Source organism: Trachurus trachurus, assembly GCF_905171665.1.
Source record: "Trachurus trachurus genome assembly, chromosome: 2".
NCBI classification, from domain to species: domain Eukaryota; kingdom Metazoa; phylum Chordata; class Actinopteri; order Carangiformes; family Carangidae; genus Trachurus; species Trachurus trachurus.
The window spans coordinates 6,199,173-6,221,039 of NC_139914.1; positions in this window are offsets into that span (position 1 = coordinate 6,199,173).

Below are 21,867 nucleotides of genomic sequence, written 5' to 3' on the forward strand. Positions count from 1 at the left end.
GGAAGGATAGAGGGAGGGAGGAAGGGGTCTCCGATCTTCTGTTTTAATCATTCTAGATCAGTGTCACACTATTTAACCAGCCTCTGCAGCAGAAGAGTGTGTTTGGGAGAACAGTGGAGATTAAAAGGCTTGGGTCTGTGTATGTGTGGGTACACGACCACTGTGAGGAACGGATGCATGTGAGCTAGAGGGCTGAACTGATAAACTCATCATATATCTGTTGATTAAAGGTGATAAGATGAATAACATCTTAGATCAGATTTATCAGCGCCTATAATTACAGATCTTGGAGGGAATTTCATGGTGACATACTGTATTTACACCTCACATTTCTACTTGAATTTCACAATGTAGAGGAAAATATTTGTCTTTTTAGGAACAAAAGCGATAAGAGTACTTTGTTTTTTTCACAGTGCTTTCACAATGCCACTCAAGCGTTTGAAGTGCACTTCTGACCATGAATCTCTCTTGGAATGTTAGTCACTTTGCTTGGCAAATTACTCAACTTCTGTAGCAGCAGATTACTGTGTTTCCGTTTGGGGAAATACAAAATAAATTGTTTTGCTCGAATGAAAATTATTCCCCTTACAAGACACCCATACATTATGTTATTGCCACGTCTTTGAATTCATTCCAGAGGACCATGTTCTCTGCATGCTGTAGCAATACAGTTTTATCAAGTCTGTGACTACAATAATTGTTTGGTAGTGGGCTCCCGAGGGATGAAGAGAATGGCATCCTCTTTGGTAACAATGCCCCGATTGATCCGCTGATTTTCATTAAAATACATGATTGGTAGACTTGAATTAATGTTTCTTGTCACTGAAGACCTGATAACTGATCACGTGTCCGCGGCAGAGAGAGTCATTTACTGTGTTGTGTGCAGTCTCTGATCCCACCTTATCCAATCAGCTGGTGTGCAACAGCAAAACATGTTGTTTGTGTGGTTCTGATAACATTCACCATCTGCAATGCATGCCAAAAAAGAATCGCTGTTGGTCATTGATCAGCTGATCTCACTTACACTCACTTAGATGATCAATATCAATGCAATGTGATTTAACTAGTTAACATTTAATAAATAACAATAACATAATAAATAATAGACAAGAAGAAAAACACTGTGTCTCCAAAGCAACTTTTTCCCTTCTTCGTGACATTCCCCAGTCATCTTGTAGTCAACAGTGCATGCCGGAGGCGGCCTCTGCCGGAGTGAGTGGCCAGTAATTATTATACGCATGACAGGTATTTTCCTGCTAATTAATTTTAGGATAAGCAGGCAACCGTGCATGTTTTCCACTTTATTAAGCAGTGCTGGTAAAGTGTTGACAGTTGAGGGTGTGTCCTTGTTTCAAAGCTTGCCAGGATGGATGGATAGATGATGAAGGGATACCAGGGGGGATGAGTGGTGGGAGCGTGAAGAAGTGTGGGTCTGAGACTCAAACTTTGAGATGAGAGAGATACAGGGGTGATTGCACATATTAAGTGTATAGTAAGGACTCTGTGTCAAAGCTGAGATCCCACTACAAAGTATCAAGCCTCTAAAGCGCCAGAGGTGCTGACTCTCCCATAATGGGGTTTAGACCCTCTCTGTCCTCTCCCTCATCCACACGTTTGTGCGAAAAAAGCCTCTTAGGGCTCAAAACCGCTTTAATAGAAACTCCTCAAATTTTTTTGCTGGAGTGTACACTGAACTCTTCGCCACAGCTAAAGAGATCCAGAACACAAATGTAATGGCTTCCCATCACGGCGTGACAGCTGCTGCGAACTACGCACTGTGACATCCTGCAGAGTAGATGGTCCACTGGAAGTGATCCCCCACATAATCTCCAAATAAGCTCTAATTGTCAGATTGAAGTGTGTGCAATTGTCCCAACTGTCTGTGGCACGCTGAGCACTCTTATGTCTGCCTTTTATTAATGAGACACACACTTACGGTACCATTTCAGATGTCTTACTAAGTCAAGATTGCTTTAGATAAAAGGCTGAAATGCTTTTTGGCTTTTAACCAAAGACTGATCACTTTAATATTAGATAAGAGCTACTTCAATTTGGATTCTTTAATTGTAATGTTTGTTGTTTTTGTGATTTTGTGCAGGTCATTATTACAACTTGGGTCTTGCTTCTGCTGTCTAATTGCAGGATTACTTAACATGTCTATGCATTTAAAATGTCCATCCAAGTTTACAAATTATTACCAACATAGGGAGCACAGAGTATTGTTGAAATCTTAATCTTAATTAAAATACTGCATCACATAAATGTACCTGTGAAGTTATGCTATATGATGTAGTACAGCTGAACTTTGATGCATTATTTACAGCTTGAATTAAAGCAGATATCAGTGGAATGTTTTTGTTAATATAAGTCCTAAATAGTCCTATTTTCCGTCAGCAATCACTTACATGAAGTATTTCAGCCTAAACACGAGTCTCTCCGTCACTCTGCTCTGCTGTAACCCGAGGAGAAAATTTTCCTTGTGGGATACAAGTGTTATCCAATGAGGAGAGAGAACGGCATGAAGGGCTGTGTGTGCAGCCAAGGGATGCGCGTGAATGTGGTGACGTAGCACGAGGACCAATTGATGCCTGACAAGGGCGGGGGCTGCTAACTCATGGTGCGTTCAAAGAAACTCGTACTTTGTGTTTTTCCTTCCTGTGAAGTCATACCAGTTCGATCTGGTACGAGTTCACGGGTCGGAAGTTACGAGTGGCCGTTATAGGGAACTTTCACAGACAACAGGATGGTAAAAACACGAGCTACGGGTTACCTGGAACGCTACCAAGTCGTAGTTGTGACTTGAAGCTGTAACTTACGGTTTCAAAAGCCTGCCTTGAACGCAGCATTAGCCGAAACGGCCGCAAAGCTGATATCTGCTTTAAGCCTAGTATCATAGCTGTGAATTCTTCAAATTACATTGGAGTGGCAATTCTGCTTTTAATGTGGAAAACTGTGCCAAGTGATGAGCTGTGGGACATTTATATCATCACGCTAATGCACAACTCAAGTTGTCATTTTTATGAATTGTCAATTCACATTGCACAATGCTCTATGTAAATGCATCTCAGATCTCAATGACCTTATGCATCACAGGTACACAGCATTAATGGCTAATGATGTGCCAGGTGAAACGGAGCATAGAACACACATGAGGCATGCTCCGGCTTTTATTTCCACCAGAACAATCTTGTGTGGCTGTGTGGAAATTTTAAGCTCTTGCCTTCTTGCGCACACAAAAAATATTTGCGGAATGCAGAATCTTACATTATATTTGGCCAAGGAGATGTACAATACAATATTTGTGTTACATACTGTACAGCAGCCATACATTAACACTGTGCTTCAGTTTGTCCCACAAACCTCCACACCAGAAATCATTTTTATTTGCAAGCGTAAACAAACACAGTTTTGTCACTACATGAAAGGAAATCTTTGTTCTAAAACAACACAGTGATGCAACTTTTTTTTCCTCCACACCCAGCAGTCCCTGTCTCTGTGAGGCTCTCTCCTCCTCGGCTGCAAAATGACGGCACATTTGCATGACGAAAAAAGAAACACGGGTCCCTTTGATATGCCTCTCCTCTCCATGCTTTCCCCTTAGTTCTTCTTGCAGGCCTTGCTCACTAGGGACAGATAATTGTCAGGAATCTTGCTCACACTTCCTTCTCGTTCCTCTGCTTGGCAGTAATGATGGTAAGCCTTTTGAGGTGCAACAGGGCTGGGGAACCAATTACAGATTCTGAGTTTAGCAGGCTTCAGGAGGGAGAAGGCAGAAGGACCACACTGCTGCACTTTGTTAGGTAATAACACAGAAATTAGCCATTAACAGTGGGTTTATTTTCTTTGAGATCTTGCCCTGGATGAATGCAGAGGATTCTTTTGTGAGCAAATTTGCCTGAGTCGATGGAACCAACTAATACGAATTGTTTAATTACAAAGACTGCAAAACGAGGAGATGATAGGAAATGAGGGGATTTTTGTCGTTTGAGGCAATAGAGTTTGAGGCGTCTCTCCATTTTAAGCTAGATAATCCTCTAAATCAAGTCAAACATGTAGCCTTGTCCTCCTTCTCAAAGGAGGAGAATCAATTACTAACGCAAAACCATAATCAGGGTTTCTCAAAAATCTTTGGAACAAATGGGTCAACATGTTGTGCTGCATGAATAATGGTGCACTCCTTGCACTTTCTGCATTCCTCTTCATTCCCCAGCTTGTTCTCTTCTCTTCTTCTTCTTCTTCTTCTTCTTCTTCTTCTCTTCTCCCCTCCCTTCATTCAATCACGTTCACTCTCCCCACGCACTCGAGAAATGAATGCCTCAGCTGCAAATTTCCATCAAACTTGTGAAATGAGTGCCAAAAACAAAGACTGCAGCTGTGTTTTTAACCAAGGGGAGCCTTTTGTCTTAGGGACAACTTGTGGTGCCATAACCTCCCCGAATCCGTCTCCTCCTCCTCCTCCTCCTCCTCCTCCTCCTCCTCCTCCTCCTCCTCCTCCTCCTCCTCCTCCTCCTCCTCCTCCTCCTCCTCCTCCTGTCTCATCGGAGTTAGAAGCCGGGCTGCCACACTGAAAGATTCGTCTCCTTGTGAGACATGGGAGTCTAAATGTTCCATTCCATCGCTTACATTTTCACCAAGGCTTATTATGCCCACGATAAGACCTGTGGCTGCACACATAGGAAATATTGATTATCCTACAAGGCAGCATCAGGGACACAAGATCCAGTGGCAGGGGGCTGACAAAAACCCGCTCAAGTTCTCCTCAAATATCACAACTGATAGTCAGTGTTTTGCTCATAATACAGAAGAGTCGGGATGTGTGCTTTTTGAGGTCGTATGCAACCCTATCTTGACAATGACAATCTCAATCTGTAAACGTGTCTTGCGCTGTTTCTGTGAGATCCAGCAAGAGGGATGCAAAGTCAGGTTCGCTGTCATCTCGATGTGAAAACATGGGGCCGCTTATGGTAATTAAAATGTCCACAAATCCAAGACAAATTTGCAGAAAAAGGCATTTTTAGAATGTTGGTAGAACTCTGTGAACTGGAACTTACCCCTTTGGGATGATTTGAAACGAAATGCCCCTGAAAAAAGTTAACACTATCAAATACAGGTAGCCCAAATTGTTCACAAGGGAAGTCTTTACTGTATATGAAAATATTTTGCATATTATTATAAGTAAGCTTGTTTGATTCTTACCGATTACATGGTAGGAAGAGGGTTAGCAGCCGGTCAGTGTAAAATCTGCTTCACATTATTACCATGTTCTGTGCAACCTTCCTCCACAAGTTAATTATGGAAAAAAAAGTTCGTTTTTTTTTCTTTTTGGAATGTAAATTATTCCTCTGGGCAAAGAGTTTGAGCAATTTTTAAGCCCCAGATCCAGATTATTTGAATTTTGCACAAGTACTTTCAAGGTAAGTTGGAAAGGAATATCTTCAGGGGCATTTTATGTTTCTGGTCCAATGGAGTGTTCTGTTTTCTCAGGAATTCTTGAATAATTGAACACTTAAATAATTTTGATAAAAAAATATAGCCAGTAAGACCACAGTGAAAAAAAACTGTTTACTGACAATTACATAGGAAGTTGATTTTAAATATGATCTCAGAGTTTTATCAATGGGTTTATCAATCACTCTCAGAATCAACGTCAGCAATATGACTCCCTACTGTTCATTTTCCTAATCAACATATTGCAGATTGTGTGGCCTTGCTGTGGGGAAGGTGGCAGAGAGGACAGTGAGGCTGGGGGCGTAGGCGGAAAAGAAGTGAAAGATCTTCAAAGCATCTGCTTTACAAGTCTGATGTATTCTCACTAGCTGTGTTAAAATCCTTTGTGTCTCATTAGGCTGCGATTTTGGGACGGTGCCTTTGTGCACTGGACAAATTCTGTTTGAAATGCATGGGGAGAGAAATCTCTGTGCTGTCGGCAAACCCATGGGCTCGGGCTTTGTTAGTGAAGAGAAGAGGGTCACTTGTCTCAGCCAATAAATAGTTGATTTCATCTCCTCTTATTAGAACAAATAAATATTTATTATGGTAATTCTTTGGGCCCCAAACATGTATTGCTGTCACTTGCTGACATGAGAACTGTCATGTGGACTAATTTTGTTGTTTAATAAATTAATTTGAATGATAGGAATTTTAAGAAGCCTACCATCAAACAAAGCGGGAACAGCAAGAGGAATATATATCAAAACAATCACCACCCCCATCAATGGCAACATCAATAATAACCTTCGCTAACAGCAAAAATTTACTAATGACAGCAAGACAAAGAGCAACTACAAAAAGATTATGACACCAGGAACTGCAACAACAATGGCAAAAACAAAGACAACTGTAACCAAAACCCCCTTCTTACCAATGACAATGGTGTTAAGAACCACAGCAACGTAGTAGCAATATTAAAATGAAGACAGTATGATATAAATGACAGCAATGATAACATGTGAATATAATACATGAATTACAAAAATCTATTTAATAAAAGATTCTGTTTTTTGTTGTTTTTTACATCCAAGTATTAGAAGTCAGACACCCCTGACTGTGCTGTCTTGGCTCACAGGGTATACCAAAGTGCATGCAAAATACACAGTCCATATTAATGGAGTTGTTTTCTATGCTCTTTTGCTCCCTTGCAGCAGAGAGATCTAGCAAAACTAATTTAAATGCATCTTTAATCATAATGTAATTATAAGTTAGAATATTAAAATGCTGAGTAAAAGCTGAATTTTCACCAGTTAATATCAGTGATGTCTGTGGTGGTTTGATTAGACCAGAAATCTTTGGTCAACATTCCTGTTAAGCCAGGCTTAATAGAAAATGCCCATGTTTAGCCTCACAGCCAAATGGTAGATTTCATGTTAATCATCATTTTTGTCCAGTAAACCAAAATACGTTAAGTGAATTAGAAGGGCTATATTGTGTTGAAATAGAAATGAGTTGGGGCTGCAATTAGGATGTGAAGACTTGTGTAACACTGCGAACCTGCCCTTTACATCTCCTTACTGTTCATTCAGCTCTTGTCTTTTCTAATTGCACAAGGGCTGGCTGTTCATTTATTCACATTCAATAATAAGGGTTATAATTGAGCTCAAAAGGAGGGCTCAGTGAGGTTCACTTCCCAAAAAGGATGTCTTTTTTGCTTCTTCCTCATCGTGGTGTGCAGCCACAGCTTGAATGTGAGCGCTGATTTGTGTTCCCTGGGAGGTTACTCAAGGTTTGAACAAATTCCTCACTCCTCATATTAAAATCTGCCTGTTATTTGTGGTTAGTTTTGGTTGTGTTTAATGAAAAAGCGCAACACTTTTGATTCAGTCTTACTTTAAAATGGAGCAGGTGGTGCGCTTGTGAGTCATTCAGACTAAAACACTTTGCACAGGGCCTGTGTGAGCAAAACAATGATTATGTCTGAGACAGAGGTGAATCATCATCACTATCTCTTGAATTTCAACTGCTGAGCTGCTAAACAAAAAAAAAAAACAAGTTAGTTTAAAGATCTTTAAAGCCAAAGGGAGTTGCTCACTTAATGGTAGAATTAAATCTTATTCTGGAATCTGGACAGAAATCATCATTGAAATGAGCATATGGATGCATAGTACTGCCCATAGCAGCTTGAGTGTTAACCTTTCCAATATGAACTGCATATGCTTTCATGAGCCACTCAAATATTTAAAAAAAAAATTGCAAAGTATCTCATAATGCTTCCTGGCTATACGAATTATGTTTCACAAACAGTGATTAGTGGCTAAAACAGCACATTAAGTTTTTTTTTCTGCTTTTTGCAGAGACTCTTCAGAGTTTTGGGTGATGATTTTATTCTGATTCACTTCTTTGACTTTATTCTTAATTAGCTCACTTCAATTGTGGCACTACTTTTAAGTTTTAGCTTTCCACCCAACTCCCTCACATCTTGCAAATCCTTACTGCACACATCTGCACACAGTACCCACAAAGATTGTATTCCCACCACATAAAATGTATTACCATGTCAAAAAGGAAGTCCATCAGACAATTTGCTGCCTAAACCCTCCAAATGCCAGACAAATCATGCAACAAATATTTGAACTAATGCATGCTTTATTCAACCAGCGAGGGGGGTGGCATCTGAAATATTGATGAACAAGGAAAGAAAAGACTAAATGAAATTTGCATGAGGTTATGAATCAAAGATCCACAGAGGTTTTGTGTTGACAGGAAGGATGACCCTCCCACCCCACCCCTCACCCAGCAAACACACAAACACACGTTTTTTTTCCCCCTCCAATGAAAACCACAGTTGTACTGTAAGCAGACCTGTGGCTGCAAGCCGATGCGATGGGTTGCTCAAGCAACTGAGAGACGCTGACGATGAGGAATACTAATGACGAACAGGATTCCAGGATGAAATAAATCACACCGGAAGATGTTGCGCGACCTGCTCGACTTATGCAAAATGCTTACACATCTTTGCTGAGGGCGTTTGCGGTGAGAGTTTATTAAACTTACTCTCTGTGCTCACAGCCATCCCACTGTTCAGGAACATTTTTCTCAGCTGTCACTTTACTGACAGATGTAAATTAGGCAGAAAATGCTGGAGCAGTGTCTTTCAAAGCCATGCCACGGATAGTAACACTGTCTTGGAAACACAGATTACATCTTCTGTGACAACACTTGCTACTGGGAATGAAAACTATTGCAATGTTATATTAATATTAGCATCATGTTGTTGCATCTAGAGTGCAAATTGCAACAAACACAGCATTCCTTTTGACAGCAATTTATTTCTTGTTTATGTGATGGATGAGTGAATTTTTAAAGGGCAGCGTCCTGTGTATGTGTGACACATCACTGATCTTCTCAGACCAACAGAAGAATAGATGCCCTGGATTATTTGCCTATTTTCTGAGTTGTGCAAAATACAAGTCTTTTTCTCAGCTTTGATTTATCTGTGATGTGCTAAGTTCATTAGCAGCAATCACTGAGGCTTGTCAGAACCGCGCTAAAGTGATTTTGTTAATGACTCTGGAGATGGATCATCCTGATGTATGTAGACGTCTCACAAGGAAAACAGAATAATGTGGCTGCACTTGAAACTCCAGCTTCCATAGATTCATCGAGTGCTTGCTCAGAATAGTCAATACCTGCTCATTAGCTAGGGAAACATCAGAAAAAAGTTGTCAAAAGTACAGTCTTCCTCGTTGTAAAGGTTGAATCATGAAAATGCAAAGAGCTAATACCTTCACTACACAGGGAGACGAGAAAACGTTTTTGGAAAATATTGAAAGTCCCTTTGCAGTGTGCAGATTACAGGCCTAAAGATAAAGCTGTTAAGTATATGTATTTTCATTGGTATTTATATTGCCCTAGTTATAATTTTTCACATAGGATTTTCTATTATTCAAAATCTAATTTGTTCTTTTAACATTTGCATGCATACACATAAAAAACCTGTATTAAACTTTTATGCAACCTACTTAAAGTGGTATGACTGGAATGTATCCTTCTGTATAAATAATACATTTGAATACATCCTGTATGTCATGTTGCATGACTTCTGGGCTGTATGTTATGACCCATGTGAAATTAATAGACCGGCAACATGCATCATGCTGTTGTTATTGATTTTAGATGACACAAAGAATAAGCATCCTACACTGATGTGTGCTGAAATGTTATCATTTTAGCGTTAAAGGCCCCAGCAGACACACACCCCCCTCAAGGGCCTCGCTGGAGAGAATCTAGCCTTCTCAGTGCCCTCCCTCTCTCTGTCATACACACATACAGTAGCACTGGCTCCCATGGGTGCCACTACACCAGCATAACCATTAGGCTGCTGCATTGATCTCCACTCTTCATATAATGGGGCAGCAAAACAGACACAATGCAAGCAGCTCTCCTAAGGAGCTTAGTTCTGCTGCAGCCACTGTTGATGCAATTAATGTATTATTTAGCAGAATCAGTGATTAGAACATGCACAATTCGACTTTTAGCGTGGCACAATATGGGATGCTGTCATTTCCCCTGACTATTGGCGTGAAGACAGATTACATGGGGAAGGGAGTAATTGTGAAAACACACGTTGCAGCACACTCTGAATGTGTTTGTGTCTAATAATTCCCCACAGGAACACAACACCAATTCAGGACACAATTACAAAAATCCAGAAATGAAACATTTTCTCCAAGTGGGCATTTGTGATGACTGTGATAAAAACCCTCTGTTGTGATTACATGTCATGCAATTTGTGGTGTGTTTAAGAAGAAAGGGCAGGGTATTGATTTTAACACTGCAGAGTTTATCAACTGTTTAATTTTCACTATAGGCCTGTGAAAGGCTGCTTTCTATTGATCCAGACTTGAAAATGATGAAGGCTTTTATGACAATCTACTACTTCTTAGCAATAGCTCATAAAGTTATTGTGACAAGATGTGAAATGGTGATTCGACAAGGCACATAACCATCTATTTCATACATGTAGGTAAATTGCAGGTAATAAAAAAGGCGTTTTACCTACACTGAATTAAAAAAAAATTCCAGTTGGTGTTGTGCCTACTGTATGTTGTTTCTATGTCGTGCAGGGTTTGACTTAGCTACACTAACATTGGACTCAAACATAAGACTGTCATGCTCTGAGGCTTGTTTAATTGGTTATTTGGCTAGTAGGCCTCTGATAGCTGCATTAAAGCTACCAGTCAGTTTTCTGTTATGGAATAGGTTTAATTTATGTTTCATATTGTTCTGCAGCACAGTTCTTCTCCACTGACTAGACTTGTAATAGAAATGCTGTCTGTGCATTTGGAAAGCCACAACCTTTATCTCCGGGGTTCAAGATGCTACTCACAATGATAACTGACTTTAGAAGAAGGCTATGCTGGATGTTGCATCATAACTAGCAAATATATATGAATGAATGTTATATGAATATATTGCAGCAAGTTTTAGTATGGACTAGGGGTGTAACGGTACACAAAAGTCACGGTTCGGTACGTACCTCGGTTTGGGGGTCACGGTTCGGTACGGTTTCGGTACAACAGACACTAATTGAATGTAAAACTAAAATCTGTCTTGTGTTATAAAAGTAAAAAAAAGAATACAAAAAAAAGAATATAAAATAAAACAAGTGCATTAGGAGTGTATAATGCCATTCATTAATTCTAGAGGGAAAAAAAACTTGCACTTGACAACTGTCAACTATTATTCAAATTATTAAATTATTATTATTAAAAAATATATTATTATAAAAAATAAAAAAAACAAGAAACTAACATCAATGTTGGTTTACACAGTTAAATTAGACTAGATGCCAGTTACTTTGGTGATGTTTCTGGTCCTGTCTGTGTTCATAAAACAGAGGCAGCTACACGCACATCCCAAAAACAAAGACTAGGTGCTGGCCACCAAGAAAGACACGGGTAAGGAAAAAAGGAGACCCCTTAAAAGCTCCCGTGACAGTTTAATGTCACTCACGTTTCGGGCGTCAGCCCTCCATCAGACATAGTGTGCGGTCTCCTTTTTCCTTACCTGTCTGTGTTCATGTCATGTTAAAAGCAGCGAGATAAGTTGTTGCCATGGATGTATTATATTAACGGTTGTTGCACACAACTTGTCTTCACCCCATCGGGGTGAACATGCGCTAATGTGTTTGATGCGTTTCTAGCGACGCAGCGCGCATCCGTGAAACATCGCCGACGAACTTTGTTCGATCGACAAGTCACGAGCTGCTTTTTATGGTCGCGAGCCGCCGCCGCCGCCGTTGTGTTTCATTGAGAAGCCACGGTGACATAAATGAAGCAGCAGCTCCTCTAACTTCACCCTCTCATCACTTCTCTTCTTCGTCTGTTATGACGGTTGCTGGCAGCTTCGAGGCTCATTACCGCCATCTGGGTTGGAGTGAGGACTCCACTTTTTTATTTTTTTAAATTTTTTTTTATAAATATTCATTCAGACGTATTCGTCGTGTGACTGTGTGCACCGAACCGTGACCCCCGTACCGTGACGGCACGGGACGAATACATATACCGTTACACCCCTAGTATGGACAGGTAACATTTGTTGAAATATTTGAGAGAAAGCTCAGAAGCACCATGGCATAATTGAAAATAAAAACACAATTTGGGTTTAGGTTCACTCCTTTCTGCACTTGCTACGGTGAAGCTTTTTTAGACTGTCTACATCTGATCTATTGACTTTTGACCCCTATTCAGTCAGTGACATGGTTGACCCCAGGAAAAACTGAGTAAAAGCTCACATGAATAAAAGTTTGTTGTTTTATGAGCAGCAGATTTTCATGGAAAAAGAAAATGGACTACATTATTTGTCAACTTTCTTCTTTTTCTCACATGCCACTTGTTATTAAGACAAAGACAGATTGCTCAGACAGCCGAATATATTTATCTTTACCTATACATTTCTGTCTCGAGGATAAAACCCTTTGAACGGTATACTCAAAGCTCATTCCCATCAAATTAGAAGCGGGCGTCATGAAAGGCAATACAGACATCTCCAACACCTACATACACCTGTCTCGCAGAATAACACCTGTCAGGGATGGAACACACTCTTGCTGGCTGAGATGTCTGAGTTGTGGCAGTCTAATTCAATCACAGTTGAGGCCAGAGGCAGCACGTTAGCCTGGAATGTATTTAGTAATCAGCTGCACAACAGGAACTCAATAGCACATGATAAGAGCCCTTTACCCAAATGTGTTCAACTCTGTGTTAAATTCACCAATCAGTGTGATACGTTATAGCCAATATTTCTCCTTTTCATTACATCTTGATCGTATAGCAGGTAGGGTTTATGAATAGGGTTTTAAGCAGTGCTGTAATATTATGCAGTCAAACATTATTAAGGCTGCAAGTCTCTGAAGGCCAAGACTTATCTGATCCTTTGAGCATATCCAATACTTTGTGTGGACACACAATTCGGCAACATACAGAGCTGCATGTGGATCACCTTGCCAGAGGCATGTTGACAAAGATTGAATATGAATAATCCGGGGTGGATTTCAGAAGATGGATATCATTTGATAAGAACGAACATATGTTATGGCTGTATTCAAATGAAGCTCAGGTGAACATCATGTGTCATGGTGAAATATCAGTTTCTGAGTACTTTCCCAAAACAGAACTACTGTAATGAGAGCTTCAAGAATCAGGATGAAGGTAAAAAAAGAAAGAAAGAAGGAGTTTTTGCCTCTTCTGCCCTGAAGCCTCTTCTCTTTATATGCTAACAAATGCACTGCCCCAGGGCCTGAATTACGAAGGAGAAGATTTTCAGGGAATAATTAACTAGTTACATTACAGCTAAAGTTACAGTAAGCAAGTGTAGGAAAAATTAAAAGGAAAGACAGCATGAGGGAAAATCCAGAGAGCAGTGAATGATTAATGTTACTGTCAAAGCAGAGGCTATGTCATAGCAATGTTCCTGATTAAAACTGTAGTATGTGTTATGCTGAACCCTAATCATCATTAATTGTACATAGTTTGTACACTTCTTGCTGAATCAAAATAAAACATGTTTGTTAAAAAAAACTTAGATCTTTAGAGATAAAGACAATATGGTGAGTTTCAGTGTATGTCTCATAATAGACTGGCCTTGGATCAGACCAACAGAGTCACAACAGAATCCATCACCAGTTAAACCATAAAGTTCACATGTCCAACAGCTAAGCCTTCTCCAGAACAGCACAAGGATTATTCTAAATGTTAAAGAAAACGGAAAAGCAAATGTGTCTTTTATGTTAAAATAACTTTAACAATAACATCTGCAATTTAGAGCTCATGCAGTTTCTGCATTTGACTGTAATTTTCTTTTTTGAATCTAATAATGGCATCATTTTAAGATTCATCTCAAAAAATAACTGTGACTGCAGCTTGCAAGAATTCACACAGTTTCTGCTCTTTCAATTCCCTTCTGTGAAATGGGATAGATCATTAATAGTAATTATTTATCATTCAAACTGGATTTTAGATCATAACACTTCAGGCTTTGCCAGTTTAAGTTGTCAAGTAATCTAGTTTTAATATTAAATACTCAATTTTCGACAATAATAAGGGCTACTTTTGGCACAAGAACCCCATGAAACCCATTGAAAATCCATAGAAAACTATAATTTACAGGTCTGAGCTGTGTGATGATTACATAGTATAGTGGCTTTTCTGTACATTGAATTGAGATGCCAAGATGAGAGGGACAAAACTGTCTGGAACCACAAGTAAAAGCAAATCGGTATTTATCCAAAAGGGGGAGGGGATCGAGTGGCTTACTTCCTATTTATTCATTCAGAGCATCATCTGCTTGGAGTGTTCAGAGCACACTCCGGGCAGCGTAGCTAAGAGGAGGGAGTAACAGAGTGCTCAAACGTTTACATCAGCGGGGAGTGATACCCACCTGACTGGCTAAACTCCCGACTAGGCTCAGACTCATACTGTGAAATTCATATCAAATTGAGGGGTTTTCTACTTGAAATAGTCACTTTATAACACAGAATGACCACTTCAACTTTGGACTTTTGCTGTTTTAGCCATGGCAAACATAGAGATATGATCATGAGCAAAATATGTAAAATATGTTTTTGTATTGACCTGAATGCACCCAGGACACCAACATTCATCACAGCCATTTGATAACTGAAAAAGCTCATTTAAAACTTCCACCGATGCCTATGTATGTATGTACTGTGTGTATGTATGTACAAACCTCACACCAGTTTTCTCATAATCCATCCATGGGTTTTCTACACTTGTGTAAGCTCTGCTGCCGTGACAATGCACTAGCCTCACCTCCTGAAACTGCAGCTGTCAGCATCTGTTGATTTGTTTTGATTTTTCTTTTCTTTTCTTTCTTTTTTTTTGATGAATAATTTAGTTCACCAAACGCCTTGAAAAATGGCCATAAGTCACTGGTTTTGCTGGATCAGTAATCTAAAACCAAAACATATCAAATTAACAATAATGTAAAACACAAAGCAGGAGTTCACTCCCGCTTATTGCATTGTTCTCTAAAAGAACCTGAACATTCTGTCTGTAAAGACCGGTTACGCAATACTGGATTTACTGACATATCTTGCATGTATTCCCTAAGCTCCCAGTGCTAATGTTATAAAGCTTCATGATTATATAACCAGTACTCTGTTATCACCTGGACATTCACACATAGACTTCTCACCTTTTTCAAGCTTCATAACATCACAAAAGGATTCATTTTTTTTATATTCTTGCAAGCCCTCACTCAGAAAAAAAGATGTATCTTCAACAACAGCTTCTATCAGAAGATACACAGTAATCCACTGTCTTTATTTTATTGTATAAACGTTATGGCAAAGTCATACCTTTTACCCTCTTGAATCTTGAGGCTGCAAGGTGCCTTAGCAACAGCACCGCAGTTATTCCTCCAATACTTCCTGTCAAGCCCAAAGTGCCATTTTCCAGCTGAGCCTGGGCACCAACAGTTTGGACTGAAATTATTGTAAAGGGACTGTGGCTCCTGTGTACTGGTAATACTTTGCAGTGAGACATGCTGGGTACTGAACCAAGGCCATCTTTCCCTTTTTCTCTTGCTGTATCACATAAATTCAATGACAAAAAGACCTTATACTTTGATCTTTACTGGACCCTTTTTATATGATTTTGAGTGCAATAACATTGGTTGATGTGATTAAGGGTTGACCGATACCGTACTATATGCATCAGTTTATACAGTACATATAGCACAGAGTGTGTCATGTATGAATCATTTTTCACTGTTTGCTCATCAAAGAAAACTGATGTTGAACATAAAATCATCAAGCCTTGGGAATGTTAAGTCATCAAATCACGCTACACAGTTAATTTAGACATATTCTATTTACCCATTTTAAATGCAAGTAAGTGAAGCGTGGACTTCATCCTTAAGCAAGCATACAGTTAACATGTTCTGGGCAATGCGTAGAAGCATGAGGCCATGTTCAACACCAGAGACATCACACATTAGTGTGTACTGTTATGGTCACTCTATATGTTAACAGATGGCTTACAACGTTTCCTTATCCGGAAAGTAAATTGCAGGGGTATTGAGCCTTTTGTGATGATTCTGCTGCAATTTTCCCCTCCACAATGCCAGGCCAATGGAGCATCCTGTCCTTATCTGGCCAGGTCCTGGCTAGAGTTTTTGAAAGATGTTCCTTCACCTCCATCTAGTTCTTGTTCAGCCAAAAAGATAATAACCCCTCCCTCCTTCTCTACCCCACACCGTTGACACATAATCACAGCCCTGACTGAAGTGTGTATCTCTAAGAGCAGATTCTCATGCTTATAATAGGAGAGCATAGTGCATGTGAGGGCGGATGCGTGTTTTCCTTTCAACGTGTCCTGGGCTGCTGCTGCAGCTCTCGATGCCGTAATGTGTTTTCAAAGCAAAGGGCTTCGGCAAGATTTACTGCGTACCCAAACAGTAAGATTGAGGTGAAAGGGAATACATGCTGTCACAGTTGGAAACGATGTTGTCTTTCATGAAGAGCCATGCAGCCAGCCAATGGCTGGAGTAAGATTACCAACAATTACCTAACATAATAAATGGTCAGGACAGGCTTGGAGGGGGCCAGATGCTGTGAAATGGGTAGAATTTTGTTGACATTTTCCTTTGACTCCCTTCGTGTGTTGATGCAGAATGCTTGGGGGGGGGGGGGGCACAGCTCAAGGTAATGTAATAACTCTTGCAGTGCATTCACAGCCGTATTTCCCTGCATTGGTATGTATATATTCTCTTTCAGTCACCCATGCCGGCTGCACGGTTCGTCTTCACAGAATCTCTTATTCGGTTTGTGAAGTGACAGCGTTGCTTACAGCGACACTTAACCACTTGGAGAAAACATCAATACAACATCATTCTTACCCATACTGCATATTCCTATTTCTCCCTCTCCCTGCGAGTCCATCAAGATGAAAAGGTCAAACAAAGAGCAGTGAGAATTACCGTTGGCACTGGGTCATCCCTGAACCAGATGACCTCATAGGTCACCAAACCAAATGGGAACAAGATAGTTGTGTTAAAGCGCAGAGGCAGCCAAAGCAGCATCAGTTGAGTATTAACTCATGTGTTGTTGAGATGCAAAATCTTACCTTTAACAGGATCAACTCCGATTAGCTACTTCTCCCAAATGAGATTTCAAACAGAAGGGAGAGAAAGACCTGAATAAAAGAAAAAAGTTGTTTGAGTTTGCCTACTTCACAAACAATGGCCCATATTCAGTGGATAAAAATCAAATGGCAGCTGCATCACGAGATAACATCATCTTAGATGAAAAGGCATACGGATTTGTAGCGTAGTGTTCTGGCTCACCCTCCTTCGCAGCCATGAGCTTGTTACATGGCGTGACTGGTTTGCTCTCTGCAGCCTGCCAGACACTCCAGGCCCATGTCCAGACACTCCAGCACGAGTACAGTACATGCGGACGGTCATGTTACTCGGAGGTTGTGGAAGTGTGATGGAGACAAGATTTCTTTTTTCTTCAGTGGTTTTAGCCACGTTGGAGGCAAATTGGAGGAAATTTTGGACAGACATTATTCATTCTTTTTATATATGTTTTTGTTTTTATCACATCATTTAAATAATTTACTTGACTGGATCCACACGTAGTTAAATCATTTTGTCATTATAATGCCCTGCAGCAATGTGTAAAAAATCTGATCACATAAGGTGTTTCATGACTTGAACAAATAATTCAAATGATAAATGTTTCTTTGTTAAATAAAAGAGAAAAGTTTGAATACTTTTGATTTTTTTAAATATTATTTTAGATTGTTAGCTTCTGCTCTCTAACTGTAAGGAATGTAAATGACCACATCTGACAAGAAGTGCATTAAATGAAGTGAATTAAATAAATTATATGTGGAGAAGTAAATCACTCATGGGTCAGATGGTGGGGCGCTTTGAAATGATTCTTAAAGAATCCTTTAATCTCCACTCTTGGTTCAGTCTTGTATTACGCAGACAATTAAAAGACAGTGAAATCATATGCTCATGGGTGAAGCACCAGCACCGTAAGGTATTAATTTTGTACTTTGGACAATCTGTCAGTTAAAATCCACATCGATCTTTTACAAAGAGTGACCCGTGGCATTTAGAATTTAGTTCTCAGCTAAAATTTGTCCCTTAGAGAGATGGAGAGAGGTGCAATTGAGTGGGAAAGCTTGAGTGTGAAGCAATGCTGTCTTGTTTCTTTAATTAAAATCATGTTTACTCTGAGACATAAATTAATACCCTTTGCTCCGCACTGCTGGTCTATATACAAAAGCAAAGCCTTATGTGTCTAATTGTTACACAACAAGATGAAGGAAGATAGATTTGTTTTATCCTATTTTATCCACTGCCTCTCTTCTGTATCATTACAGTTGCATTGTGTACTGTACTAAGGGTTTTTGCATGGATTGCCTCCAGGGTTGGAGAGTGCACTGCGTCTAGAGGCCTGAGCTCACACTGAGGCAAGAAAAGAAGCAGAGATATTGATTGAACTCTGTAAGCCACCCACCATAGGTATTCGGAAGTTCTTGCTTTTGTTTTTTGACTATTTTATTAGCCTCTCTTTATATACAGACCGATTTTGTGTTAATACTCAAGACCAATTTTTAATTAATAAAATGCTTAAATTGCATTCATTTTCACAGTTTATATCCTAAGCTTTTCTCCGTCAATTTACTGACAAAACCAAAACCAAATTTTATTTTTAAAAACTTATTCAAAAGGAATAACTGGAATTTCACATTGATGCAAGTATTCAGACCCCTCACCCAGTTCATAGTTAAAACACCTGGGAACGATTACAGGCTCCAGTCTTATTGGGTATGATGCAACAAGCTTTGCTCACCTGGATTTGGGGATTTTCTGTCAGTCTTCTCTGCAGATCCTCTCAAACTCTGTCAGGTTGGATGAGGACTGTCTGTGGACAGCCATTTTCACATCTCTCCAGAGATGATGAGTTCAAGTCAGGACTCTGACTGAGCCTCTCAAGGACATTGACAGAGCTGTCCTTAAGCCACTGTTGTGGTGTCTTGGCTGTGTGTTTAGGACCATTGTCCTCTTGGAGGGTTGTGAGATCAGGGTTTCATTTCTGTAATTTACTCTGTTCAGCATCTCTATATCCTGACCAGTCACTCTTTCCCTGCCACTGAGAAACACCTTCACAGCCTGATGATGCCTCCATATGCTTCACAATGGGATGGGCAGGTTGACGAGTGATGTTTCCTGCAGATATTACACTTAGAAGTAAAGCCAAACTGTTCAATCTTGGTTTCCAAACCAGATGATATTGTTTTCCTCAGTCTAAAAGTACCTGAGGTGTAGTGCTGCACGATTTGATGAAAATGTGCGATTGCGATTATTGTGGACTATATTGCGATTTGCGATTGCGATTACGATATTATAAATGAATGGTGTCATGAGTCTGCTTGCTTGAATATCAAGGACAACACAGAGAATTACAATCATTTCGTATATTTTTCAACTGAAAACATACAAACATGACACAAAAAATACAAAACCTGAACTTTATAGTACTGCATTTTCTCCCCAAATAACTTATATCAAAAAATAAATAAAAGTTTGAAAATAAAGGTATTTCTGCAAATTTGTAAACTCAAACTCACTTCTGCAAAATTCAAACAGAGACAAATGCCTATTTCTTAACATAAAGGCATTCTTTAAAGTGCAAAGGCTGTGTTACTTTACATTATAACTTGTCAGACAAATGCCTATTTCTTAACATAAAGGCATTCCTTCAAAGTGCAAAGGCTGTGTTACTTTACATTATAACTTGAAGGCCTGTGGAGGCCTTTCTCTTAACACGTAGTACAACAACAATAAAATAATACAAAATACTCATTAAATAAGACATTTTGAATCCTCAAAAAATGACATTAAAGAGGAGTGTAACAAAAATCAGTGGTTAAATTTCAAAATGGGCTATAATTTGTATCCCATTACAACTTTCTCTAAAAGTAAAAAAGTCAATCAAACCAAAAGCAATAAAAATGGTACCACTGTACATTTGTTCTTAAATTAGCATGTTTTTCTTCCACTTTGTAAAGGGGTACAACTACCACCACTTCAGAGGTTCTTTGATAAAAAAACCAACATATCCACCTTTTCTGGTTTCAGACAGGAGCGATGGGCTGATACAACATTACCGCTCACACTGAAAGCTCTCTCTGACGCAGAGCTTGTTGCTTGTATGCAGAGATATTTCTGAGCTAGTTTGGACAGCAAAGGGAAATTCATTTTGTGGTGCTTCCACCATTTCAGTGGATCTTCTTCAGGAACTACAGCAGGCATGTAAGTGTATGTGTTGAGTTCAGTAGTCACTGCATCCCTACACTGTACCAAAAAGGTAGTTGGTGTTGATGTTGTTGATGGCATGCATGTGCTGTTCTGGAAGAAACTGGCTAAAGATTTCTTCTTAGCTTTAGCTGCAGGTGGTGAATTGTCCAAATCCGGACTATCCTCCATCACCATGGTGCGCTGAGGTTCAGGCTGCTGCTGGTGAATTTCCACCACCTAGAAGAACAAGAAGAAGAATATTTTTTTTAATTTATATAGCACACTTTAGAATAGCTACATAAGAATCATATCATGGCAGCAAAAGAGAAAATTATTACTTATCACCTCAGAGACCACTCGTTCCTTTATGGTCCTCGTCTCCTCTGTGCTCATTTATTTTGCTTTGAACCTTGGATCAAGGAACGTTGTGATGTTCAGCAGGGCCTGTGTAACTTCATATTTTTCATTGAGGTATCTTAGGATTTTAGCTTTCAGTGACTTGGTAAGGTCGGTGTCCTCTGGGTCTTCGGCCAGTACTGAGGTGTTCAGAATACGGAGAATGGGTTTCAGGTATGATATGCTTACATATTGCTCAGCTGACAACGCATCCGTGAAGTCCTGCAGAGGGCTGAGAGCCCTGTTCATAGATTCCAGGACATCCAGGTCTTGCCATGAGGGCAGCAGCTGTCGTGCTTTGCGGTCAGTAGACAGAACCTTGGTCAAGGCACGTTGTTGTTCCAGGATTCTTGATATCATCTTCTGTGTGGACCCCCATCGTGTTTGGCAGTCTGTCACCATGGCATGTTCTGGGAGGTTGAGCTCCCTCTGTGCCAACCTTAAAGCTTCTCTTTTCTTCCAGCTATGGGGAAAGTGGCCCACAAGCTTCCTGCATGTTCCAATAGACTTGTTGGTTCAGTGAGCTTCACTTTTTACAGCATTTTCTGTGAAAGAGAAGAGTGAAAGACACCAATGAACCTCTCCTTTCTCCTTGTGTGTGTGTGTGTGTGTGTGTGGGTGGACTTAAGCTAGTATGTGAGAGACATTTTTTTTTTTTTTTTCCTTGTAGCATTTCTTCATGATTTTTGTCAAATTGAAGTCTAAAATAATTTGATTTTCAATGAGTGCATGGATCATTTTTTACATTGACACTACATAAGTACTACATAAAGTGCTGTGCTATGTAGGGCTGATGCAGTTTCAATTTGATCATATAAGGCAAGTTAACAAGATACAGATAGTTAAAGGTGTACAGAAATGGCCGTTTGTCCTGTTTGTCGCGCCGAGTTGTCACGAGCTGCAACACGAGTTTACCCGAGTGAGGAAAACGAATTTGATTGGTCGTTATCGAGCGGGCGGGATAGCAAAGCTTGGGGCGAGCCCGAGCTCCGTGTGTGTGTGCGTGTCTCAGACGTTTGAATGACGGATGACGGATCCAATATCAGTGGCTGGTGAATCGTGTACAGGCTGACGTATAATCCGTGCGCCTGCATTATCCAATGCGAAAAAAAAAATACACACTTTCATCCCGGATTTACTCAAAAATAGAATTTTGCACAAAGTTTGGCCTACATCGTCTGATAGATGAGTTATCAC